This window comes from Leopardus geoffroyi, chromosome A1 (genome assembly GCF_018350155.1).
Source record: "Leopardus geoffroyi isolate Oge1 chromosome A1, O.geoffroyi_Oge1_pat1.0, whole genome shotgun sequence".
Lineage (NCBI taxonomy): Eukaryota > Metazoa > Chordata > Mammalia > Carnivora > Felidae > Leopardus > Leopardus geoffroyi.
The window spans coordinates 164,081,541-164,109,532 of NC_059326.1; the positions used below are offsets into that span (position 1 = coordinate 164,081,541).

A 27,992-nucleotide genomic window follows, 5' to 3' on the forward strand; every position below is an offset into this window, starting at 1 on the left:
CCTGCCTGAATTTGAGATATTGGAAGCTTTCTCTCATGACAGTGAAGTTATGTATACTGGTCGACATTTGCTTTCATTACTGCTGTTTTTATTCTTTTTCTTTTTTTTTGCTTTTGTATTTTTTTTCTAAAGTGAATGAATGAATGAATGAATGAATGAATTTAGTAACCTCTACACCCATTGTGGAGCTTGAAATCAGTATGCCAAGATCGAGAATTGTGTGCTCTTCTGACTGAGCCATCAGGCACCGCATCTTTACTGCTTTTTTTTTTTTTTTTTTTTTTTTTAATTTCTTTTCAACGTTTATTTATTTTTGGGACAGAGAGAGACAGAGCATGAACAGGGGAGGGGCAGAGAGAGAGGGAGACACAGAATCGGAAACAGGCTCCAGGCTCTGAGCCATCAGCCCAGAGCCTGACGCGGGGCTCGAACTCACGGACCGCGAGATCGTGACCTGGCTGAAGTTGGATGCTTAACCGACTGCGCCACCCAGGCGCCCCTCTTTACTGCTTTTTAAACCTGTGTACTGTGCTTTTTTCTGTGAGTAGTTGTCTTTAGTCTTTAATGATTTCCAGGATTACATAGGACCTCAGAAATACTAAGTTTTAGTTAACTCACTTGGAATACCCGATCTTGTATTCAAACTTATATTACATAGATTAGTATAAGGAGCACTCATATATTAATCATATAGTGTAAACAATTATAAATATATAGTCATTCCAGTATTTAGTATTCTTGTGAAGTAAACACCAGACACTATATTATTTTATTAATAAATATTTAAGGGTAAGCTTTTTGGAATTATGAATAGATATTTAAGATGTAAAATGGCTCCTAAAAAGAATATAACTATGTCATTAGTACAACTAAAATTTTAACAGTAATTCCATAATATAGAAGAGATGTTCAGTATCAAATGTTATTGTCTCAAATTTTCTTTAATATATTTTACGGTTGATTTGCTCAAATCAGGACTTTAAAAAGTCTCCACAGGGGCGCCTGGGTGGCGCAGTCGGTTAAGCGTCCGACTTCAGCCAGGTCACGATCTTGCGGTCCGTGAGTTCGAGCCCCGCGTCGGGCTCTGGGCTGATGGCTCAGAGCCTGGAGCCTATTTCCGATTCTGTGTCTCCCTCTCTCTCTGCCCCTCCCCCGTTCATGCTCTGTCTCTCTCTGTCCCAAAAATAAATAAACGTTGAAAAAAAAAAAAAAAGAAAAAAAAAAGTCTCCACATTACATTTGATGTTTTTTGATCTATAGATTCTCCTGTAGTTTTTCTTGCAATTTATTTGAGAATAATGATAATCTGCTCTGTAGAGTTTCCCATATTCTGAATTTTGTAAATTGTATTCTCACATTATCTTATTGCCTATATTTCTTGTAAACCGGCAGTTAAATCTACAGGATTTTTCAGATTAAAAAAATTTTTTTTTTCAATGAGGAGACTTTATAGGTGTTATTTATTACCTATTATTTTACATTAAGTGGCATACACTGATTGTCTATTTCATGTTACAGTTGGTTATTGGGTTTAGATATTGTTAGGCTGATAAAGTTTATGATAAACATAAATTATCCCATCAACTTGCCAGCTAATAGTTTTAGTAGCTCGATTATTATTGCTTACTTCCATTATTTCATTACAAGTCGCAAAATGATGATATTCTTATTTGATCATGCTACATTTATTAACAGAAATTCTCTTTTATAGTGAAGAACTTTACCTCATTTAGTACAGTTTACACAGAAAAAAATGGCATAAATGTGAAATTTTCTCATTTATTTCCTAGTTTTTAGAATAATGAGTTAGTTCCCTAGTATCCTTCAAGTTTGTTTTTTAATTTTTTTAATGTTTATTTATTCTTGAAAGAGAGAGACAGAGAGAGAGACAGAATCCGAAGCAGGCTCCAGGCTCTGAGTTGTCAACACAGAGTCAGATGTGAGGCTCAAACTCACGAACCACAAGATCATAACCTGAGCCAAAGTCAGACACTTAACCAACTTAGCCACCCAGGCGCCCCCTTCAAGTTTTTAAATATACTTAGGAACTCATGGATGTTAAAAATTTTAATATATTTCAAGTTATTGAAGATATTATTATCTAAAAATACTTCTATGATATTTATTATTTTGATGTTCAAATTACTTCTTTGGTCAGTGAGAACCCTAAGTGGGTCCCTGGGTTCTTTTGATCAGACTACTGTAGTGTTTGACAGTTTACTTCCTTTCTGGCATGACAAAATATTTTAAGCTCTTACTGAAAATATTCTGCACAGATCTGGAATCAGTCCTTTTTCCAAGGAATATTGGTTCCTTTTAGTAGAAAATGGTATTTAGAAACCATTGGTATTTAGATACCATGGTTCTTTGAATTTCAGGTGCTCATCGCTAATAGGTTACTGAATCCTTTCTGCATGTAATCCTCCCCCAACGAAACTGAACAGATTCAGTTCCTATCCTATAGGATTTTACATTCCAAGGACAAGATTGGTGCCAACATGGATATTAATGCCATAAAGTAATGTTTTTATTTTATTAATTGTCCTGCTTGGACACTTAATGTTCCTCAATACTTGGGGAAAAAGTTAAAAGTCTTTAGCCTAGCATTTCTGCCTTCTGTAATATGGACCCAACACATATTTTTTGCCATATTTTCCCAAGAATATCCTGTATAAACTGTTTCCATGATCTAGCCAAACTGGCTTATAACTGATCTAGGATGCCTTTTATGCTTTCTTACCTCAATGCTTTTGCTCATGCCACATTTCCTAACTTAAATGCTTTCCCTTAAGCAAATCCAACCCATTTCTCAGAGTCCAGCTCAAATCACACTTCTGATGGGTCTTCTAGATTATTTCCATCCACGTGTTGATCAGTTTACCACCAATATACCCTTGCTCTTGCCATGTCAGTGTATGCTGGCTGTTACATACAGCAATCGTATTCCTTTGCCTGAGGACTCTTTCTTGTCACCAGAGCCCACTTTGCCTTCCTGTTCAGTAGACCAGCAATGCCAGATAATTAATACTGCCTGGGAGTATCCCTCAGTTAATGACTGACATGAATGACTATATAAAACTATATAAAACCCTTTTCACCCTTTCACATACTGGCTACACTGCTGTAAACTGGTTGCCAGATGTCCCCAGAGGAATTATTATTATTATTTTTATTTCTTTTTAATCCACAGTGGATATTTGATTAATAACCAACCCTTTATGCTTGACTTTCCTTCCAAGTTTCACTTCTGTCTTCCCTTACCATTGTTTTTTCCTATATAACCAATTGCATATGAATCTTTGTCTCAGGATTTGCTTCTGGGCAAACGTTAACTAAAACAAACATTTTTTTGCGCTACCTGGGTGGCTCAGTTGGTTAAGTGTCTCACTTCAGCTCTCAGGTTATGATCTCACGGTTTATGGGTTCAAGCCCCACATTGGGCTCTGTGCTGACAGATTCAAATTCTGCATCTCTCTCCCCTACTGATGCTCTGTCTCTGTCTCTCTCTCTCTTTCAAAAATAAAATAAACATAAAAAATGTCAACAAACTTTTTTTCCTCTTTTTAGTTCATGATCTCTATTATATAGTAGTTAGCCTCCTCTGCATAGTTTGGGAGAATCACCAACTATCATTAAATATATAAATCCTTATTACCACTCATTCTGGGACACACTATATCCTATTGTATATATGAGAATTGCTGTTATTGCAAACCAGTGCATGGAATTTGGATTGATTGCCTTTGAGTTGAATAATTTGGAGTTCAAGTTTGAAACCATGAATTTCTCCCTGCCCATCCATAGCATTGTTTTAAATGCTAAAATGGCCTATCTCTCATTATCACCACCCCTTTAAGATTTCATGGTCCTTTTGTTGTACTTTTTAGTTTTAGCTGCTCTGGAAAGTTAGTCTCTACCTTTTTTGGGTGCCCTGCAAATGAATATTGTATGTAAACACAGACTGTTTCTTAAGGCAGAAATATGCCCACTGTATCCTGCAAATTTAGTGAAAATCCATCTAGTCCATCCATTCTTGAAACTTGAGTTTATGGATAATATAGAAATAAAAGTTTATGTAGATAATTTTATTTGGTAATTAGCCTTATACTTTCTGAAGATATGTCTTATTCTTGTCACACATTGCTTTAAAATTTTGGTATTAACTCACACTTCATATATTTTTGCCTTATTTTCTAAAAGATTGTATTTTTTTAAGTGAAGAGTCTGATTAAAAAAAATTAAATATGATAATAGCTGCTTTTCTTTCACATGTAAGGCACTTAATAACATTGATGGTTGATGGTGATGAGATATGCTGGGAAGCGTGCTTTAACTCTACAATTTAGAGGTTAATTCCATAAAAGTGAGAGTATCTTGAACTTTACATAAGGTCCTTATTGCAAGATAATTTCACATATAACTATAGTTAGGGGTGTTTCTAATTTATATGCATCGTATATATATTCTACCTTCTTGAATATACTACGTTTGCTTTACACTTTGGACTAGCTGTATTCTCCTTTTAAAATACCCTTGCTTTAGATTTTCTAATTGTTGGCTTCTTATCATCATGTGTCTTTCAGATGTTACCTTTATAGAGTGCTTCTCTGATCAGCCTGCTTAGGTAGCTCTCCTACTGGTATTTTCTCATTTCTGGCATTCTTGTTTTGGATATTCGTTTCTGATGTTTATTTATTGCATGTCTTTATTAGAATGTGAATTTCTACACGTAAAGGTCTTTGTTTATGTCAATTACAACCGTTCTCTCTGAACCTAGATTTTGATTGGCATACAGGAAACATTCTGTGAATATTTGTTGATGTTGAATAAACGGTTGTTTTCATATTAAGTTAAAAAATTATTATTTTTATTTTGCTTTTTTATTTTAGAGAGAGAGAGTGCAAATTGGGGAGAGGGGCAGAGCGAGAGAAAGAGAGAATCTTAGCAGGCTCCATGCTAAGCATGGAGCCTGACACGGGGCTCAATCCCATGACCCTTGGATCATGACCTGAGCTGAAATCAAGAGTCGGACACTCAACCAATTGAGCCACCCAGGCACCCCAAAGTTAAATATATTTTTGATGTTGCTACCATATCTTAGTAATTTAGAACTTCTCAAATAACGTTAGACATGCATGCATCAGACTTTCTGTGATTATGTTTGTTTCTGTGTTTATGGAATTTAGTCAGGAAGACAGCATCTGGTTGTTCCTTTCAAAGAGCTATTGACTAATGAAGTAAAATAGATAATACACAATTTATATTCTATGTTGGAGTGAAGACAAAGTGGAGAGTGCATTGTGGGTACTCAATCTACACTTATAGGACAGGGTTAGAAAAATGTATAGTGGAGACTTAAAGTACTTACCCATGTGTTATTCTTCTCTTTTTCCAGATCTACTGGGAAGGGTATATGGCCCAGGCTCTTTACCGCTAGGCATGGCTTTGTGACTAATTTTAGCCAATGCCCTGTGGACAGAAGTGGTGCCCTTCTGGGACAAAGCAGTTATGAGATAGTACCTTGCTCTCCCGATATTTATTAACTTTTCATGGCAATATGAGTATGGCATGTTAAGATAACCCTGTCACAGAGATAGAACTGGCACTCACCAGTTGGAAGCTGCTGTGGAGAGCTGCCAGACTTGAAACAGACTTTGTATGAGTGAGAAAGAAAACTTTGGTGTAAGCTGAAGAGATTTCAGAGTTAACTTACTACCTCACCATAACATTCTGAGTAACACAGAAAACCGTGAGGAAGTAACCTGTGAACTGAGATCGGAAAAGCCAGGAAGAATGAAAGGGCAAAATCAGTTAGTTCATCAGGGATTACTCCTTTCCTTCTTGCCAGGGTAGAGCCTGGTCCTTTGAAAGAGTGAGAGCAAACTTAGAAATAGCAAGTAGGTTAGTACTCCAGATTCTAAGCAGGCAGTAGGGTTTACTAAGTATCAGATATGTCAGGAAAACACGCCATAAAATCCTGATATTCAAGGGCCCTGGTAGGCAGAGTGCAGACAGCGCTTTGTCAGCAGTCCCCAACTTGTCTGATTTAAGGCCTGTTGTGCTCACTCTGCTTTTGCAAATACATTTCCCCTTACTGAAAATGACAGCATGTAATAGCAGTTGGCAGAGATGACCAAAATAAAACACTTTCCCCTTTGCAATGCGTACATCCAGAATGCATTTAATCTTTAAATACACTCATTTATGATTTTTATGGGTACCAAGCCACTTTTGTTGAGTTTATGGTAATTTCATCTGTCTCATGATTTTCAAAAACAATTTTCAGAGTTTTTCACTCTTGGAAGTGTATGGAAATGACTGTATTTTTCACATAAACATCAATTTAGTTTATGTATTTTATGAAGAATTCCCAAACAACAGTTTATTCTTATTTATAAATCATTTCTCCTCTTTTGCTGTATGAGTTGTGTTTTATGAAGCAACAACCTTGATATGAGCAGGAGTCTGTCTGATCAGAGGCAGAATTAACACTGCTTTGAAAGAGCAACATTCTTTCTGTGTACTCAAGTTAATTGATGCAGTCATTTAATCATTGAGCCATTGCTCACATTTCATGTTTAAGTCACTTAAACTTAATTTTTTTTTCTTTTCTAGAATGTTTAGGCTGATGAGGATTTAAAAGGATTTGTAGCATTTAAAAATGTCTGCAAACCAGATTGCAGCATGACATGCATTCGATTCTGTATTCAGTTTTAGTTTAGTTATTTTGAAGCTATCAGATGAAAAAACATCTACATTTAATATTCTGCAACAGGTTTTTCTATCACCATGCCAAAGCCCAGAGGAGCACAGTATATTTTTTTAGTTTTAGTCTTCTATTTTTCCTTAGGATATTTTTGACCCTAGATACATTTTTCCTTTAAATTTGACTGAGCTGTGATCATGGCTCCGACCTCTAGCCTTGAAAGAAGAGGAGTTATGCCTCTCAGGAGCTATGCCTCAGGCACTTTGCAAGTCCGCTGGCAGGGATTATTTCCCAGGCTGTGAAGCGATGACCTTCTACAGAGAGTGAATGTCTGCAGTGCACGTAAATTCCTTCAGCCGTGATTGAGAGCCTTAGGTTTGTTACCTGCTCTATGAATCAGAGTCCATTCTATCTCTATGGAGGACGAATAATTTAGTGCTATATTTAAAGCCACATGTTATGTGCTCACATGTCAGCTAATTTATTGTTGGTGGTGAATATATTTTGTTTTTGAGCCCCATGTAGGGTTAGTTCAGAAGTAAATCTGTGGAGTTTTGGAATGAAAACCTGGGATGACTTTACTATTGTAGAAGGCACCTTACCTGCTATTTCTAAACAAAGTGCCCCTACAGTGCTCTGTCAGCTGTCTCTAACTTATCTGATTTCAGTATCCCAGAGAGGATTTTTGTTGCCTCCTAAGCTATCATTACAACAATAATGTAATGCTGATTGCCACGATATTCTCAGAATACATTAAAAAGAGGAATGAAATTTAGAATGATTAATAAACACTTTTTGAATCTGTAGGATGGCATTTTGTTCTCTGAGCTGTCAGTCTGCATCCAGTGAATTTCTGGAGCTGTGAGAAATTACAGGAATATACCATCTCTCCCTCTTTTCATTACAAAAAGTATCTATACATTTTTAAAAAAAATGTTTATTTATTTACTGAGAATGAGAGGGAAAGAAAGAGGCAGAGAGAGATGGAGAGGGAGAATCCCAAGCAGGCTCCACACTGTCAGCTGGGAGCCTGATGCAGGCGTTCCGGGCCTGATCCCAGGAAGGTTGTGACCTGAGCCAAAATCAAGAGTCAGACGCTCAACTGAGTGAGCCACCCAGGCGCCCTATACATAAGATAACTCGTTTTTAACATTATATGATGGTTTTTAACAGTAATGTTAAAATGCTTTATTTATTTTATTTTTTTCAAGTAATCTGTATGCCCGCTGAGGGGCTTGAATTTAACAATCCTGAGATCAAGTGTCTCATGCTCTACCAACTGAGCCAGCTAGGCAGCCCCAAAATGCTTTATATATTTTGAGTTCTTGTGAATAATCCTTGAGAATCCATTTATTGTCACTACACCATTCAGCCAGTTTCAATATAAGTCTGACTGGCAGAATTGTGGGAAAGCCAGAGTAATTTAAGAGAGGAGCTATGCCATTGAAGGCCACGTGAAATTCTTAGAAAACACTTTACCCTTTAGAAAGCCAGGATAAGGAACTATTACAAAATGCCACTAGGGATATCTCATATAATATTCCATTTTGTCCTAGTTGAAAAGTTATCTGCTATGGTGGTAACATTTCCAGTTTAATCACATGCGGCTTTTCTGGCAACAGGGCCACCAATATGATACTTCTTATGTAGGACCAAGTGCTTTGATCTGAAATAAAATTTGAACAGTAATTGATTTATTCATTCAGAAATAGGTAAGGAATTCTTAAATGTTGATGGAGAATAGTACTCGAAGGTTCAACTTAATCAAATTCTATTATCATATCTTTTCCTTTCCCACAGTTTAAACTTAATGGAGATAAGTTATTCAGAAAGTATATCTAATTTTGTTGAATCCAACTGTTTAAACTCCGTGGATAAAGCATAACTTACCCAAGTTATATCTTATTATTTGTTCTCTTTTGTTTGGTTTCTGGCTCTTAGCAAAGGAAATCTGTGATATATTTGGAAGCAGATTTATTTAAAAGTCCCTGGCCTATGAAACTTTTCTGGTAAAACAGAAAAGGAAACTGGAAACAATACTATCTTTATTCTATCACCAATATGATGGCATTGGTTAATTAGGTAGTGATCTCAGCATCTTCACTTTCTCTCCTCCAGTTCCCTTCACTTTTGCCTCCCCCTCCTTCCTTCCCTCTTTCCCGTCTTCTCTGATTAAGATTTACATTAGCTTACATGAAAAAAAAAAAACTAGAGTGATCTAGTAGGAACAGTGATTATATTGATTTTCAAATATTGGTCCTCATCATGAAATAAGAATATAATTTCATCTTTAAATTTTAATGATCTCAAATCGGATAATAGTACATTATGACTTGATTTGTAAGCCAGCTTTTGGAAGGGTATAGGAATTATCTTTGTGTAATTGTGTAGGGCCAAAGTGTAACGAATGATGTAAGTTAGTGTGATTTATAGTTTTATACTCTTTTTTTCTTACAAGCAGCCTCCTTGGTGTTCCTCTTGTGCCACCATCATTGTTTCAGATATTCTCACGAGGATTACTACAGTGGCTTTATAACTGTTTGTCTGAGGACTCTTCTTCGAATTTACCCTCTAGAATACAGTCAGAATGATCTTTTAAAATCCTGTCATTACTCATTTGCTTAAAATCCTTTGTTCTTATGCATCACTTTCAGGATAATATAGGTTATGAGGTTCTTTGTTTTTCTTTTATTGCAATACCACTAATTAAAATTTTTGGAGGGTGTATACCCAGTGTATATTTATTTATTTACAAATGATACACATGTATAAGGTTTAGAATACTAAAAAGTTATTTTCATTAAATAGTATGTTTAAAAATAGAATTTTTTTAAAAAGGTGGTAAGAATAATTGTAAAAGAAATTTTAATATTTTATTCCTGTACTCTTCTCTTTGTCTTAGGCACCCTTAGGGTATTCACCCAACTTTGGAGAATCCATCCGTTCCTTATTTGCGACCGACCCTAGACCCATAGCTAAGTAATTACAGAGGTTGTGGTATGTCACCTCTCCTATTTCTTCTGCTAGAAATACCTGTCCCACCCCACTTCCTCACCCATACAGCCTACTTGATTTTCACAACTCAGTTCCTGTGTCACCATCTCTGGGAAACTGAATTATATCCCTTTGTCTGCTTTCAGAGCACTCTGAATAAACCTTTCTTATAGTATTTTATAGTATAGGTATTTATTTTTTTCTCTCACTCAAAGGATTAGGAATTCCATTGGGGCACAACTATTTTGTTCATTTTTGTATCCGTAGAGGCAGCCATAATGCCCAGCACATGTTATACCCTCAACAGAAGTTAAATGAATTCATGAATGAATCAGAAAGGAAGGCAAGATGGACAGAAGGTAGGAAGGGAGTCAGAGGCAGGGAGAGAAGAATTAACAGGTGTGTTCAAGATAAAACAATCTGTTATTGGTGAAAAGAGACTCATAATCCACATCTTCATGGTTCCCTGATAATCAGTTGGTAAATATTCAGGGAAGGTAATTTGTGTTATTTTTACGTGAGAAATTCTGATTATATATCAGTATCAAATATAGTTATTGCTATGTAAATGCTCTCTGCTTTTGTCCAGGTCCTGAATATTCACCTGGTTACTGCTTTCTATTCAAAGCTTCATTTTTGTCCTTTAGAAAAAAAAAAATATTCTGTTTTATGTAATGCCGTAGGACCAGCACAGGTATGTAAAATATTCAAGTGCTTAAAGTTCCTTTTGAAATAAGTGTGAGGATAGAGTGAATCATAGGAAGCAGGTTAAGGATAAGGATAATGTATTTTGATGATATTCAAATTCATGCAGCAAAGACCAAATAAGTCAGAGCAGATTTGCTGGTTCATCAGTTGTGCTTCTTCTGCATCCTTATTAGTAAACTGTAACACATTTTACAAAGACCCATCATTTCCCACAGGGTACAGCTCTAGGTTAAGCCTAAAAAAGCAACTTTCATTATAGATCGTTTATTGAAAGTGGAGTGAAGCAATTACAGTATCTCTCTGAAGAGGTATATTGGCCAAACACTCTACTTTGGAATGGTGCATTATACTGGATTAGTTATTTAATACGTTGACTATTATTAAAACTTGGAAATGTGTGTAGATGCCCTCCTGGGCTTATTGATATTGTTAGAAAAGCAACAGATACATTCTAGGGGAAAAAAAGATCCCTCACCAAGTTTCTTAAAAGCTAAAATATAGTAATTTCACAATTGTTGTTTTAGCTCCTTGCAGTTTACAGTACTAAAGAAAGTTGTTTTGAGAATTTACAGAAACAATATTTATCCATTTGACTCACTATAGTAATCATTATTCTGTGACACACTGGTGTAACCACATTTCTATTCTGTTGATAACTTGCCTTTGAGCAAATTTAGATGTAAAATATAGGGACCCTTCTTTTATATTTAATCTGTCTGAAGTTTCTCATTTGAAAAATTGGAATAAAATGCATAAGATCTACTTTTTCATAATGGACCAATAATAAAATCCTGGCTCATTTTAGGCAAATTAGTTTTTCTAAGGAGTCAAATAGTCTCCTTGGAAATGTTTGACTCTTTTCTCCTAAAAGTAATGGATTTTTGTCACCTTTCTCTCATATTGGGACTTGGATATTTTCTTTTTCATTTCTTTAAATTTAAAAGCTCTGAGTTATTTGAATATGTCAAATTTAAGTTATTTAAATTAAACTGAGTCTTGTGAGTCTTTCTTGAAGGTTTTGAATATAATTCCAACTTGGAAAAATTTTTTTTGGCTAGTTAATGATTTCTCAAATCACAGTTGAAATTTCAGAGTTGAAATTTCAGTGTTTAAATGGCAGATCTTCTTTATAAAAGTAATAGCTTACAAGAAATTGTCATTAGTATTCAAATCTCAATCTAAAATGTGTTTCACTATATGCAGAGAGTTGTTACATATTTACACAGGTCATTCCATGGGATTTTTTTTTTTTTTACATTGTCATCTGTATGTATTCATTCTTTAAAAGATATGGTAGATACATGCTATATACACCATTTGGAGTGTATTCTTGTGGAGTACTGTGCTGTATCAAAGATCTGTTCTAGATGCTCTAGCTGTTATTTGTTGTGTTACAGTTACTATACATTTATTTGCTCATGATCTTTCAACTTTTTCATTACCAAGAACACAGTCTGACTCAGAGATTAAAATTTCTTAGCCCCACTGGTGAAGCAAAATGGATTTTTCAAAGCTGATTCATCAATAACAATGAAAGAAAGGAATTGTAGCAAGGGAAGTAATGGATTTAGATGAACAACATTTATGTTAGTCGATGCATTTACATGATTTCTGCCAATGTAAAATTTCAATAATTTAAGTGAAAGGGATTATTTAAAAGACAGACTTGATATGTACTAGTGAAATAGTTTATTATTGGCCCAACTATATTGCATCTTTCCCCAAAATCTTTTTCCTTCGCTCGTACTGGTATGATAATATTAGGTTGAAATGGAATTTTAATACTGCCTGTCTGGTTTCAAAATCTGACTGTGCTACTTATGAGCTGTGACTTTTGGACAGTTACTTAATCTGTGCCTCAGTTTTCTTATATGAATAATGGACTAATTAGTAGTAACTTCCTCATAGGCTTGTTACAAGGATTAAATCAGTAAATATAAGTAAAAAGCTTAGAAAAATATTAACATATGCAATTTAGAACATGTTGGGATTATTTCCTAATCTCTTTTCTTAAAGACATTAATGTTGTTGTTGTTGTTGTTGTTGTTGTTGTTTTGGTATTTAAATGGAGATGTTTATCAAATGACCACCTAGAATGAAAAATAGAATTGCATGAGACAATTCTCTTATTAATATAATTTATTGTGGTTTTAATAGTGAGGTTAGTGTAAAGTAGAAGCAATTTCCAACATTACTTGATTCTTCAACAATTTAGTTTTGTATTAAGGTTTATGGAAACTATATGTAAGCATATATTCTGCTTCTATAGTGAAAATGTGGCTTTTTATTTTTTAGGTTAGTGAAGGTGTTATAGCATTTGGTTCCTATAATATGTAGTAGGTATAGATTATTATCCTCATTTTTCTAAGCTTCTCTACTGGCTCATAGAGGTTGAATGACTTCCCTAAAGTCACACAGCTAATCTTAGTGGCACAATGTATAGAGTAAGCCTCATATTTTATCTTATGTTTATTTGATAATTATTTCCAGTTATCAAAACTCTATTAAATATGACATTGTTTTCAGAAAGAGATACTCCCCCCCCCCATTTTCTTTTCTTTTCTTTTTTTTTTTTATTAAAGAGAGAGAGAGAGAGAGAGGGAGAGAGAGGGAGAGGGCGGGCACAGGGAGGAGCAGAGAGAGAATCTCAAGCAGGCTCCATGCTGGCAGCACAGACCTAGATGCAGGGCTCGAACTCATGAACTGTGATATCATGACTTGAGCTCAAATCAGGAGTCAGACACTTAACTGACTGAGCCACCCAGGCCCCTCCTCGGAAAGACATACTTAAACAAAAGTAAAATCATTATCTGGATTATAGAGGACTTAAGGCCATTGGTGTTATAAAATGACCAAGAAAATTGGAATGGCATTAACAATTTTTTTGGTTTGTACTATTTGGAAGAATCAGAACCTTTGGCATCAGGTTGTTTTCATAAGGTAGAAGGAAAATATAAAATTTATTCAGAACTTTTTCTCAATCGATACATTGTTTTGAAAAGCCTTATTATACCCACAGGTTTTGGAAAAGTACAAACACTAAAATTAGAATATCTTTGAAATATCCTTTAAGAAGAAGGATGTCTTTTTCATAAACCTGTGGACAGTTCTTAGAAACATGGCAGAAGTAGTAAGTTTATCCTTTGGTAAGCATTATCTTTAAAGATCCTTAAAATCATCAACAGTCTGATAGCTTGAAAACTACAAGGGCGTATTTAAAATATAAGCTTATTGGCAATATTTAAATGAACTTCCAGATGAAGTATTTACTTTCTTACCCATTGGCTTTATTAGTCATGAGCATCTCTTTGAGACTTGTGCCAGTCTGCTTATGCCAGGTATACCACGGTACCAATCAACTCTAAAATTTCCATGACTTCTAACAATAGAGGTTTATTTCTTGTTCATGCTAATCGCCTATTGAAGGTTGACATGTAACACATCCTCACATTATTGTAACACAGCCTCACCGTTGTTTTTTCTTGTGTTGTCAGAGAGAAAGGAACGCCTCTGTGGAACTGCAAGATGCCATTCAGATTCCTGCCTGGCACTGGTACAGTCACTTGGGCTTACTTTGGATTGGCCAAAGCAAATAATGTAGCCAAACCTGAGATTGTGGCAGTAGGAAATATATTTCTTTCACAGGGAGAATTACCAGAGAGGGACTTTATAAGGTGGAGGAATGAATATCTTGAAGAAACAATGCAATCTGCCGGTCACCACTGTTATTCCTAGATAGGGACTCTGTTAGGATAAATATTACAGTTTTCTATGGAGGTTGCTTATCTCTAAAATTGTATTTCACAGACAATATCTACATCTTTTGTTGTTGTTTTTGTTGTTTTTATTATTGGATGGGGTTCTAATTTTTTTTGTTGTTATTGTATCAAAAATTTCCCCTTGTCTCTTGTGTCAATAAATTGTTGGAATCAAGGCTTTTGTCTTTAAGGAACAGAATCCCACTGCAAGCCTGTGTGAGTACAAAGGAGGTGAAGGGCTTTATATGAATACAAGGGAATGTCATGGAGCCTATGGGCAGGAAGTATGGCTGGGCTCAGGTGGGACTGGAAAGCTGTAAGACATTACTCCTTCTCTCTGTGTCTTTTCTTTCTTTCTGTACATGTCTTTCCTTATTTCTCTGTGCAAATGGACATTTCTCTCTGCTTTCCCATGTATTTTGTACTCAATGACAATTCCATAACTCTTGAGTTTACCTGTCACCACTTCAAAAAACATCAGAGAGTGAAATATCCTTTCTGATTTCCGATTCTGAACTCCCACAAGAGAGAAGCACTGGCTGGTAGGTTATGACTGGCTAGAGTCATGGAATTTAAATATCTATGATAGGGGAGTTGGGAGGAAAAATCCACAGAAAGGGAGTTGTACAGACAACCCAGAGGCTGTCTTTTATGCAAATGTTAGGTTTCTTGGTTAAAAAAAAAAAAAAAGCAGCTTTAAAATATAGTTTTTTTCTTTTTAATAGTAATAAAATCTTCATGAATATGTTTTGAAGAAACTTCTCAGTTATGGTTTTTTACTGTTTGATAGACAGGGAAAAGGCAGCATACTGGTAAAGCTTTCAAGGCAACTAACAGTTCAGTCTTGAAGCTGTTAAATTGTAAGAGAAAAAGTATTGGGTATACTCATGTTCTTTTATACACTTTGTTCCTGCCTTCCCCAAGAGGCAGTGTTAGGTCACTGCTCCAGCTACATGACCAGCCATCTCCCATAAGGCCTGCTGCTGCTGTAAATCATGTTTCTCTAGAATTGGGGGGAAAAAAAGAAAGCCTTGATAGTGTTTTAAAAATGGTATTTCAACCTTTCTCAGACTTTAAAATACATATAAACTTGTCTATTATAATATCAGTGTTCCCTTAAATTCTGTGATATTTAGCTGCATTGGTAAAGCAAATTAAAAAATCAGTGCGTGATAATTTTTTCTCCAACTTTTTATTTAGAAAGTTAGTAAACTTAGGAAAAGTTGAAAGGATAAAAAATGTTTTCCCATATATCCTTTGGGTGGATTCACCAGTTTTGCCACATTTGCCTGTATCTCCCTACATGTATGCTTGTATCTTCCTTTATTAGGCATGGTTTACTCAATTAAAAGGAAATCATATAATTCCTCCTGAAAGAACTTTATTACTTTCATTTTTCTGGGTGCTACATCCCTCTCTTTCTTTGTCAAATAAAAAATGCTTTTGTAAAACTATGTCTCAAACAAATGTTAATAACCAAGAAGGCTTAGGGCCCTTTACAGTTACCTATTTTGCTCCTTTGTATAGTAAGAGGCTTATTACAATATAGATACAACGTTATCTGTTGTCAGAAAAAAAAAACTTTATCGGTGGTTTTCACACAAATTGTCCCTAAAATCTATGTCGATGCTTGTTTTCCAGACCAATTTGCCCATGCTATTCTAGGTTTATTTTTGATATATGCTGGAAAATGATCTAGAATCAACAGCAGGTGGCAGTGCTACCAAAGGTTGTGACTTTTGGTATATAATCAGCTTAGAAAGGAATGTTACCTTTCAACTCTACATAAGTAATACAATTAGTAAGGAATCTTTAAATAGATACGTACATTTATCACTAATTAGTTTTATTTCAAGAATTATTTTCCCAATCAACTGAATATTATAAACGTATTAAAAAATACTGTTTTAGAGACTGAATTTTGTTTAAATTCTGGGATCAAATAACTGAGAAAAACCAGCTTATTTTTTTCCTTATTCTATAACAAGAAAACAGAAACAAAAACAAAACCCTAAATACTTACAATTAGATTAGGTAGTTTAAATCCTGTTAAAATTTGCAGGAAAAATGTCATGGCAAAATCATTAATTTCTATGGATGAAAAGGTAGTTATTTTGAAAATTTGTGGCAAGCTTCAGGAAAGCTTTTATAAAGCTAAAATACTCTAATTCAACAGGGTAGCAAATTTTAGAAAGCTTAAACTGCTCTGGGCATTTGTGGAAATAATTGAAAATTTCTTCTTTGGTTCTAATTTGTTTCATAGACTATAATTTTGCTGTGTTTGTCTGCTTTCGTTTTAAAGAAGAGAAACCTGGAAAGTAAAATAATTTGTTTCCATAGAGGTATTTTATTTGGTTTTTCACAATTTTTGTGTCATTTTACTACAAATGATGAAGACTTTTTTAAAAATTGTCTTAATTTTTTTTTTTTTTTTTTTTATTTTTGAGAGAGAAAGAGAGAGAGAGCGCAGGGGAGGGACAGAGAAAGAGGGAGACACAGAATCTGAAGCAGGTTCCAGGCTCTGAGATGTCAGCACAGAGCCCTACATGGGGCTCGAACCCATGGACCGCCAGATCAAGACCTGAGCTGAAGTCGGACACTTAACCGACTGAGCCACCCAGGTGCCCCTAGACTTTTGAAGATGATGTATCAAAAACTGTTTATTTTTTCTTAGATTTTAATAGATCTATACATGTGTTTGAATAACTTACACATTGCATATTTACACATTCATATGTTTGTATATCCATCCATGTGTCATCTAGACATTAGCTCACAGCAGACTAGTATAGCTTAATTTAATTTATGAAGAACTCACAACACTTAAAACTACAAGAGAACTGGGAAATCTAGGTCATTGCTTAGATGAAGAAACTGAGGCCCAAGAGAAATATCACTGAAGGAGATTTAATGTTATGAAAAGACCTTGTTATACATTCATTCTTGTGTCTCTGGAGTGACTCAGCTGCAAATTATTATTTTACTTACTTCCTGCTGTGTACCTCCCCCTACCCCAGGGACAGGGGAATGGGGGTACAGTATCATTCTCTAGGTCCTGTTTTTTATTATGGAAAAAAAAATGATTTTAACAAATACTCTTTTTCCTCCAGGAAGCACATAGTTAGCTGCTTAATTAGCTCATTGACTTCATGCTTGATGTGTGATTAAAATAAGATGAGCTTTTCTGAACCCCAGTTTCAGTGCTTTTTGAGGACTACCCTGTGTAGTGATAGCTATTATTATCCTCACTTTTTAAGAATGGTGTGAAAAGAAATGGCAAAATATTTAAGTTGTATTAAGATAAAACACTGACTCATCAGGACTCTTAGGCTTAATCACTGTTTGCCAAAGAACAGCTTTTTCCATGAAGAAGAAACAAAACAGAAACAAATCTTAAATTTTTCTTCCAGAGCTACACCGGGAACTAGGAAATGAGATGGAAACATTCTATACATTGTATGTGGAATGAATTGTTTTGAAATTGAAACACTTTGCCTCTTCTCAAAATATCAATGTCTTATTGAACTTATTTGTTGGACACAATTTTTTGTACTTCTGAAATTTAGTTATGATTCAGTTCTTAATCATTACCCTTTAAAACCTAGTTTTTGTACATGGTAGCTTTTTTTTTTTTTTTTTTTTTAAGTTAGGCAAATCACTGTTTCTTGAAAATTCTCAGGTCAAGTCCATAGTCAAGTGAAGTACCTTAAAAAAAGAACTTTATCAAGTTTGGCCTGCAGTAATCTATGCTTTAAATTACAGCACAACTCATTCCAAATCAATATAATGAATTGATTTGTAAACGTTTCAGGCAGGATTGCTTTCTTTGGATTTTGTCTATTGAATGTGCACTGCAGTTAAAGCATCTTTTTTTCCTGCATAATTAAGTCCATGTTCTTGGCCTTTCACTGAGTTTAAACTGGGTTTAAAAGGCAGAAATGTATGTTAAAGCAAAATTATGCACATCCATTATTCTTAGTCTTATAAATATTGAAGCAGTTTTCCCCCTCTTTTGTTGAGAAATAGAAGAGAAAATAAAGCTGAATGCCCTGAACTTTAGTTCCCATTTCTTGGGATATTTTATGCGTGGTAAAAATTGAACTTACTGCTTTCAAATGCCTAAATTGCCTTAATACACAGTAAAATGCTTTATTTTTATAGCTATGATTATGTTTAAATTATGGTATATGACAAAATATAAGAAGGAACAAGATAGTGGTTTAGATTTTGGAAAATCTGAAGAGATTTTGAGTTAATATATAAATGGAAAGAGCTGTAGGGAAGGATCAGTTCAACTAACATTTATTGAGCACATGTAACTGCCTTCTATGTGCCAGGCACTGGGTTAGTCACTTTATGGGTACCTTTCTGTTTCCCAGCAATCCTGCAAGGAATAAAATACCTAATCATTGACATACAAGGAAAAGGGAAAATTAAGTGCACCTAGGATTAAAACATGGGTCTTCATAATGATGTTTTGGGCTAGTAGTTTTCAGATACTGGGAAATATAAAAATAAATCCGTTCAGTTCTTCTCTTCAAGATATTATATATGGTGGTCTACTGGGAGAGATGGACATTCAAACAAATAATTGCCTTACCATGTGATAAGTCCCAATATATAATGGTATACTACAATAAGGGAGGGAATTATTTCAGATAGAGGGAGTTAAATGTGTAATCATTGGGATGTGAAAAGGTATAGTGCTGAAGAAATGAAAAGTAGTGTCCTGTGGCTGATTTTAAGGGCCTGGAATTTTATGCTATGTAGTTTAGGACCCCTAGGATGCTCTGCTTTCAAACAACCCTCATTACTGTCTTCCTAAATGGTTGTTTGGGCCAGTAGATTTAACTGTTTTGTATCTTTGTATGCACAATTGAATTATCAGACTTTTGTAGGACATATCAGACTTTTTCTTTTCTTTTTAAAAAAATGTTTTTAACGTTTATTCATTTTTGAGACACAGAGAGAGACAGAGCATGAGTGGGGAAGGGGCAGAGAGAGGAGGAGACACAGAATCCGAAGCAGGCTCCAGGCTCTGAGCTGTCAGCACAGAGGTCGACGTGGTGCTTGAACTCACGAACTGCGAGATCATGACCTGAGCCAAAGTCAGACGCCCAACTGACTGAGCCACCCAGGCACCCCAGGACACATCAGACTTTTGTAGAACAGGATACATTTGAACACCAGTATTTGCAATGCTCATTAGCAAGACATATTCACTTTTTAAAAAAGATACACATATTTACAGAGTAGTTTCCAGTTGTCAATGATTGTAACTGAAAAAATGCATACACAAGGAGGTACTGGTAGTGCTCACTCAGCAACTTCGTATCCGATTTTTCAGTGTTTGTGAACAATGAACAAAATATTTTAGACTATGTACGTGGCTGTCATGTAGGAGAAATGACTTGTAGGATTTTGGAGTTTTTGAAATGTAAAGAACATTTCTGGAACTGGTAATGAACTGATGTTCTGAAGTGAGCACATCTGACAGACTGAATAACATATAGGAAACCTATGAATTGATACCTTACTGGTATTGGTGATCTTTGTAAGTGCTGTTATCTACTGTGAAAAATAATTCCATTTTTCAGATGGACCACCCAAAATTTTATCTTTAAATTTCATTTGTACTTTGAGAATTAACAAAAGCTTATGTATTTGGAACATCATCCTATACAATACTTGACTAGCGTGGTGAAACTGTGTTTTCTAGCTTCTTAAATGTTGTTCAGTTATGGGATCTCTTGTACTCTTGGTTAGTGTATTTTTGTGCCCTTAGTAATAGCAGTTGCATTCTGAAACCAAAGTTATAGATTTATAGATATATATATTGGTTCTGAGGTACTTTTCTGGCAAAAATATGAGTGTAATATAAGTTAGTAATTTAAAACCATATAGTGTTCAAGTTACACTTCTCTTCAAGTTAAAAATATCTTACAATGTGAGACAGTCACCCTGCTAAGAAGAAAGTATCTGGAAACACAACAGTTGTCCCCATAAACACTTTAACCAGTAGTTCTCCCTTTGTCTGTAGAGTTTCAACGTTACTTCTCTTCACCACAAAGCAGATATCCTTATCACTAGCAACAGCATGAACTCAGAAATAAAACTTACCATTAAAACTTTTCACATTTTTCCCAAATGCTTTGTGAACATGAAACCATTAAGTAATAGAAAGAAGGAGATTTTTAGTCAGGAAGCAGTCTTTTTTTTTTTTTTTTTTTTTTTTTTTTTTTTTATGGGGGTCAAATTAAAGATAATAGAAAGGTAACAATTGACCTTTTTTTTTTTTAAGATTTGTAGCTTTTTTTTTTTAATGTTTATTTATTTTTGGGAGAGAGAGAGCATGAGCAGGGGAGGGGCAGAGAAAAAGGGAGACACAGAATCTGAAGCAGGTTCCAGGCTCCAAACTTTCAACACAGAGCCCGACGCGGGGCTCGAACTCACAAACCTCCAGATCATGACCTAAGCCAAACTCAGATGTTTAACTGACAGAGCCACCCAGGTGCCCTAAGATCTTAGCTTTAAAGGAATTTAATGTTTCTGAGACAACATATGAGTCAATTAAAATATAGTGTGTGTGTGTGTGTTTAATCTTGCTGTTGCTACTTTTTAATGAAAAACAGCCACATTTCTGCTGGGTTTTTTTGTTGTTGCTGCTGCTGTTGTTGTTGTTGTTGTTGTTTTTAGGGTATTGTCCTGAGTTAGAAGTCATTTTCATGCTTTTTATAAACAGGCCCAAACAAATTCTAAGTTGATTTTGTCATATCAGTATTGGGAAGTAAGAAATGTGATACCTAATGATGGCCTTAGTGTTGAATTGTTTTATGCCTAGGAGGCAGAATCTAAAATTCTTATTAGCTTGTTAATATGTCAGACATAATTGGAAAGTATGGAGTGTTTCCTAATTATTATCCTAGTAACCTCAACTCTATCTACTTTGGTTTTCTCAACACTGTGAAGAAGTGTGAGCTTCAATTAATATTTGGGATTATGAAATCACAGATTTAAAGGTGTGAAGTGTGTAAATGTCATTATTCTAATAAAATTCAAATTTACAAGATGAAACCTTTGAATAGCCTTGAATAAATTGAATCTCCCAATAAAGCAAATCCTAAAATGACCATAAGAGGGTGCAAAGGCATTGTAGAAATGAACAAGCCCAATTCCTAGAATGACACAGAAATATACCTTTGTGACCATGAAATATTTAACATTTTAGAAAACATTCAAAGCTTCCAGAGCATTTCGTTGAACATGACATGAGTTTATGCTCATCTGAGTATAATCCTACTTTTCTCGATTTCTTCTGAATGAACAAGTTGTCACTATGTTGGTTCTTAAAAAGCTTAAATAGGATCAAATCAGGAAAGCAGTGTTAAAAGGGGATGTAATTATAGTTGCTGCTATTGAAACAACTGATTCTAGGGTTTTTAAAGTCATAAATACTATATTAAAATAATCTGGATCTTGTTTTATATACTTTATGTGTAAAGATGGACTTTTAACTTTGGGGGATAGGAAATGAATTCTTAGAACAGGAAGCCTTGGGAACATTTGAGAATCAAAGACAAAAATGCTATCAAATGTCTTCTAAAGACAAAATACAAAGTTTCTGTTTGTTAATTTGGGCCTTAAAATTATTTTCTGTTTTAGATTATGTAATTTTATGGAACATATCTGTAGGCTGACTTTAATGGGCTATTTCATCCTTTGCAATTTTTTAGGGCTTTTTAATTTTATTTTAGAGAGAGAGAGAAAGAGAGAGTGTGCGTGAGTGAGTAGAGGAGGGGTGGTGCAGAGGAGAGAGAGGGAGGGAGACAGACAGACAGACAGACTCTCAAGCAGGCTTCATGCTCAGCATGGAGGAGCCAGAGATGGGGCTTGATTCCATGGGCCTGGAATCACGACCTGAGCCAAAATCAAGAGTTGGATGCTTAATAGACTGAGCCACCCAGATGCCCCTCATCCTTTGCAATTTTTAAGAAATAAATCCAACTTAAAATAGCTAACCTAAGGTGAACTTTAAATATCAATAGATTAATTGACAAAAGGAACAAATGAGGTGTCTCTTTCAGAGCACTGTTTGCATGGTATTAGACATTTAGATGAGATCAAATTTTTTTCCCAATATAACACCTTTTGTTTGTTTTGTGATAACCTTAGGAAAAATTGAGAATTATATTCTGTGTTATGAGTGAGAGGAAATAAAAATAAATGATTGTTGAGCATTCAGTATTGAGATTATATCTGTAGGAACTACTTTAGAAATAATCTCTTTGGTGATTTCATGTTAGCTTTTCAAAATAAAGTCAACGTTTGAAGTGAAATTTTAGAGATGTTAAGTCAGTGGAGATGTTTCTTTGTAATAGTAAGTCATCTACTAAGAGAAGCCCCAAAGCTCACAACATTCCTCATTTTTTCACCATCAGGATCTTAGAAACCCAGGAAGCCCCTAAAAAAATCACCATCTTCTTATCTTTTAAGTGACCATACTTCACAAGAGCTGAATTTTTAAAAAATGTGTATTTATTTAGAGGGGGGGAGAGAGAGACAGAGAGCATGGGCAGGGGAGGGGCAGAGAGAGGGGGAGAGAGAGAATCTCAAGCAGGCCCTGTGTTTCCTGCTCAGAGCCCAATGTGTGGCTCGAACCCATGAACTGTGAGATCATGACCCGAGCTGAAACCAAGATTTGGACAGTGAGCCATCCAGGCGCTCCATGTCTTGGCTCTTGAAAATAAAGCTGCAGTGAACATAGGGATGAATATATCTCTTTGAATTGGTGTTTTTATTTTCTTCAGATAAATAATCATAAGTGGCATCGTTGGATTGTATAATAGTTCTATTTTTAATTTTTTAAGAAGCTTCTGTACTGTTTTCCATAGTTGCGGCATCAGTTTACATTCCCATCAACAGTGTATGAGAGCTACCTTTTCTCCACATCCTCACCAACACTTGTTATTTTTGTCTTTTTGATTGAGCATTTACTTCATGTGCCTTTTGGCCATCTGTATGTCTTTTTTTTTTTTTTTTAATGTCTATTCAAGCCCTTTGTCCATTTTTAAATAATGTTTGTTTTTTCGATATTAGATTATGCACACTTTTATAGATTTTGGATATTAATCACTTACCAGATGTATGATTTGCAAATATATTTTTCTCATTCAATAGGTTGCATTTGTGTTTTGTTGATTGTTTCCTTTGCTGTGCAAAAGCTTTTTAATTTTTTTTTTTTCAACGTTTATTTATTTTTGGGACAGAGAGAGACAGAGCATGAACGGGGGAGGGGCAGAGAGAGAGGGAGACACAGAATCGGAAACAGGCTCCAGGCTCTGAGCCATCAGCCCAGAGCCTGACGCGGGGCTCCAACTCCCGGACCGCGAGATCATGACCTGGCTGAAGTCCGACGCTTAACTGACTACGCCACCCAGGCGCCCCTGTGCAAAAGCTTTTTAGTTAGATGTCATCCCATTGGTTTATTTTAGCATTTGTTGCCTTTGCCTAAGTGACTGGTCCAAAAAAAATATTCCTAAGACCAATGTTAAAGAGCTTATTACCTTTATTTTCTTTTAAGAGTTTTATGGTTTCAGGCCATACATTCACGTCTTTAATTCATTTTGAGTTTATTTTTGTATATGGTATAAGATAGTGGTTCAGTTTCATTCTTTAACATGTAGCTGTCCAGGCAATTATACTTTGAATAAAAGAGAAAGCAAAGACATATTAATACCTGAAGGAGAGAGAGGTCTGAGAATATTGTGAGGGGCTGTAACCAGTAATCTCAAAAAGACCGGAGGAGAGAAGAAACAAGTATAGTTCATTTATTCAACATTTAGTTACTATATGCCAGATGTTGATCAACCTGTTGCTATTTTAAGACTCATCTGGTCTTAGTACTTGGAAGTCTAAAGAGATGAACTTACCTTTCCCTTAGATTCTATGTCTACTCAGAAAATGTCAGATATCTAGTACTTTTAATAAACATTCGAATCACCCTGCATTAATTACTGGACACTGCAGACTTCGGTATTACTGAGTTCCAAAAGGCAGTTATATCTTCTAATTTAGTGTTGATATGGGTCTTCTGTGGCTCATTATGCTCCATTGGTATTTTTCATAGCAGTCAATTAATTTTGTAGCTCAACTGGACAGAGTTGGTGCTACTTTGACATTTAATGTCAGGGTGGCAGAGAGTTACATTTAAAAAAGAAAAATTGCTACATTGGAAATAAGTATTTAAAGGTATTGTTTTATATTGTGAAGATAGCTAATGTTTTGTTTCATTTTGTTTTTCCTTACTCATAGGGACTAGGGACAACCAAGGGTTTTTAATTCATTCTTCAGCCTGTGGTAAGGATTCCATGTCATCCTTCAAAGGCAGCTTGATATTTATTTTCTTTAAAGGTCTCAAGGGAAGGAAAATCTATAAGCTACCTTGGTGACCCATCTTAGTGTAGAATAGCCCTTATACATTTATATAAGAAAGAATGAAGAAAATTTCAGTTTGACATAAAAATCATCATTTATAACAGGTCACTGGGAATGAGGGGACAACTACACATTTCCTTCTCTTCCTGTGTGGAGAATATGAATGACCTTTGACAGCCGTAACTTTCCCCTGCATTCTGCCTAAAATCATTGCGATCTGTGAATGTTAATGAAAGGACATCAAGAACAGCTTTCAGACAGTGTATGTAATTTTGGGCAGATGAGAGGTTGAGGAAAACTCCTGAATATCCTCCTTTTCTCCACCTTTTTTTTTTTTCTGACTTTCCACAGGTTCCATCCATTTCTCCCAGTTCATTTTCTCCCAATTTCCTGTCAGTGAACACAAGCTTAGGTCATGACAAGTCATGACATTCAGGTGTAGAACTCTCTCAGGCTCTGTGACAGAAAGGAGGCGATTAAAGCTGACTTAAAGTGAATGGGGCTGGGCCAGGCATAAAATGTGGACTGTTCATCTCACCTCTAACTCAGAAGTTGATGCCCTGGGGATAGGATGGGCAGCTGGTGGGTGAAGGAAATACATTTTGAGGAAGCAGCGTAGTAAATAGACTCTGGGGCCTCTGTGTACATTAAGGCCCTGCTCTGTTAGGTCTCAGGGATAATCTATGTTCTCCTGGCCATATATACCATAGTTTGCAACTTTAAAGGAAACAAGTAAATGCAACGAAAGCAGGAATTGTATTTTAATAAGATGATAATTTTGAACTACTCTCTTCAGAGATCGTCTATTCAGAAGTTTTGTGGATGTGATGGTATTTTAATGAAAGCAGTGTGAGGGATGCATCATATTACTACATAATCAGGCTGTGACAGTGTCTCCATTGGCTAGTACATCACTGTTCTGTGGTCTGCTCTGATTCCAGAGGAGATTTGAGGTGTCGACTACAGACTATCAAGTTATCTGGGTCTTGGTTACTTTATCCTCCCCTAATGTGGTCCCTTGTAAATTTAGAGTGCTGGGCAGTTTTGCTGCTAGCCTTCAGATTACATTGATGGATATTGGAGAATGAACCTTGTTTTGAATGCATGAGTCCTTGCTTAGGCCATCAACTCTTTTTTGGGGGTGGAGAGGGATAGAGACAGGGTGGACCTAAAAATGTTGTAAACAGCATCTGTTAACATTGGGCTTCCTTTGAGAGAGGAGGTTTTATTTCAAATGTTAAATATTTAAATTAGTTTAAATAACTGGTTGCTTTCAAAATCTCAAGTATTGTTTTGCATGTATAATCTTATAGTTACATTGTATGGATTTAAATTTATGTTATAAAATAATGCAATTCCGGCTTAGGGCGAGAGGTGTGTTATAGACTGAATGTTTGTGTCTCCTCAGAATTCCTGTGTTGAAGCCATAGCCCTGAATATGTTGGTGTAGGCATGCTGACCATGTTGCGTTACATGTTCCAGGCCTCTTGGAGATTAATGTACATCTGTTAGAAATACATATTAAGGCTGGGATGGAGGGAGGCTTGCTTCAGCCTCCCATGAATCTATTAGAGATAACATAGTCTTGCCCCTTCCTGACTCATAGATGGCCCACAAAATCTAATTAAAGGTTAGCTGTCAATTAGGTGTGCCAACCCTTTGAAATGCATGAGAACTCTTTGATCTCACTATAGTGCTCCTCCCCTTGCCCCACCACCTGTCCACTTGCTGTATAAACTGTGTAGACTGAGGTCCAGACTCTGCAGCGAATAGCTGTGCTGCATCTGGGTCATCATCTGCTCAATCCGCCCTGTCAGTAAGATACCTTGTGTAAATTACATGGAGTTTTGCTGGCTGTGTTTTTCAGTCTCAAAGTGCCTCCTTAATTTGGGGGATAGCTTTCTGTTCCTCCCCCACCTTCTAACAGACAGTATTTGAAGATAAGCCCTTTGGGAAGTAATTAGATTTAGAGGAAGTAATGGGGGGGGCATGATGGGATTAATACCCTCTAAGAGTAAGTTGCTTTCTCTACCTCTGCCCTGTGAAAACTCAGTGAGAAGGCTGCCTGCTGCAAGCCAAAAAGTGGGCTCTCACCAGGAAGAACATCTGCTAGCACCTTGATCTTGGATTTGTCAGCCTCTAGAATTTTGAGAAATCGATATCTTGTTTAAGCCCCCAGTTTATGGTATTTTGTTATAGCAGCCCGAGCTGGCTAGGACAGGGTAGGAATATCAACATGATTCTAAGATGTAAAATATTTACCCCATTACCTTCTTTTATGAATGTCCTGTTGAACTTTCTAGCTACCTTTCATAAATCCCACGCTGCCACGGACGCATCCTGGTGGTGTCTGAAGGTATCCATCTCTCAAAATCTGTACTTTGGAATTTTACTTGTTTTCCATTACACAGCCAAAAATGTGTAAGTCATTTGTCAGCATCCCCCCTTCCTCTTTATCCATATTCAAATTAACACCAGTTTTTGTAACAGTCCCCCCAATTTTTTGATTCTCATCTTTTTATTCTTATCTACTCTATTCTAAATTATCATCTCTTGACTTGATGATTGCAGAAGTCTCCTGATTGGAGACCTACTTCCATTCCATCTCTCCTCCAATCCGCTTTATTCAGAGTGGTCAGCATCTTGTTTGGTTTTGTTTTAATGGATTTATTTTTTGAAGGTTTACGGAAAAATTAAGTGATACGTACAGAGTTCCCATATACCTCCCTGACCCCAACAGTTTCCCCTATTATTAACATCTTGCATTTTTGTGCTACAGTTGTTACAGTTGGTGAGCGATAATTGATACATTATTATTAACTAAGATTTGTAGTGCTAGGGTTTGCTGTTTGTAGTAGACATTCTATGGGTGTTGAGGAATGTATAATGGTATGTATCCACCACCAGAGTATCATTCAGAAATAGTTTCACTGTCTTAAAAATCCTCTGTGCTATGCTGATTCATCCCGCCCTCTTCCACCTTCTGGTAACCACTGATATCGCCCCCCTCTCCATTCACTAATCTGAGAATGAAAGTCTCATATTTTAACACATTGTTTTACAATTTATCCATTTATGCTTTTAACATTATCAGATTTAATTTGTTTCACATTACACACTCCTAGAGCACTGTGTTTTTTATTTTATTTTGTTTTTTAAGAGAAATCCATTTTAAGGATTTAAAGGAAGCTAAGGATCCTCGTCCTATATTCACTGACATCCACTCTATTATGTAGTTTCACATAAAATGTCACTTGCTTCATGGGCACTCTGAATCCACGTTTAAGAACCCTTGTCCTAAAGGGAACAATTTCTGTACAGCTCTTTTTACCCTATGGAATAAAGTACGCACAATTTCTTTCAGTATTAACTAAAATATATAGGGCACCTGG

At 35.7% G+C, this 27,992-nt stretch overlaps 1 long non-coding RNA gene across 1 annotated transcript in view; it reads left to right on the plus strand.

Annotated features, from left to right (window-relative positions):
- Positions 1-27,992, plus strand: part of LOC123609337 — a 117,978-nt gene that overhangs the window by 724 nt on the left and 89,262 nt on the right. The gene's annotated exons all lie outside the window — the stretch shown is intronic.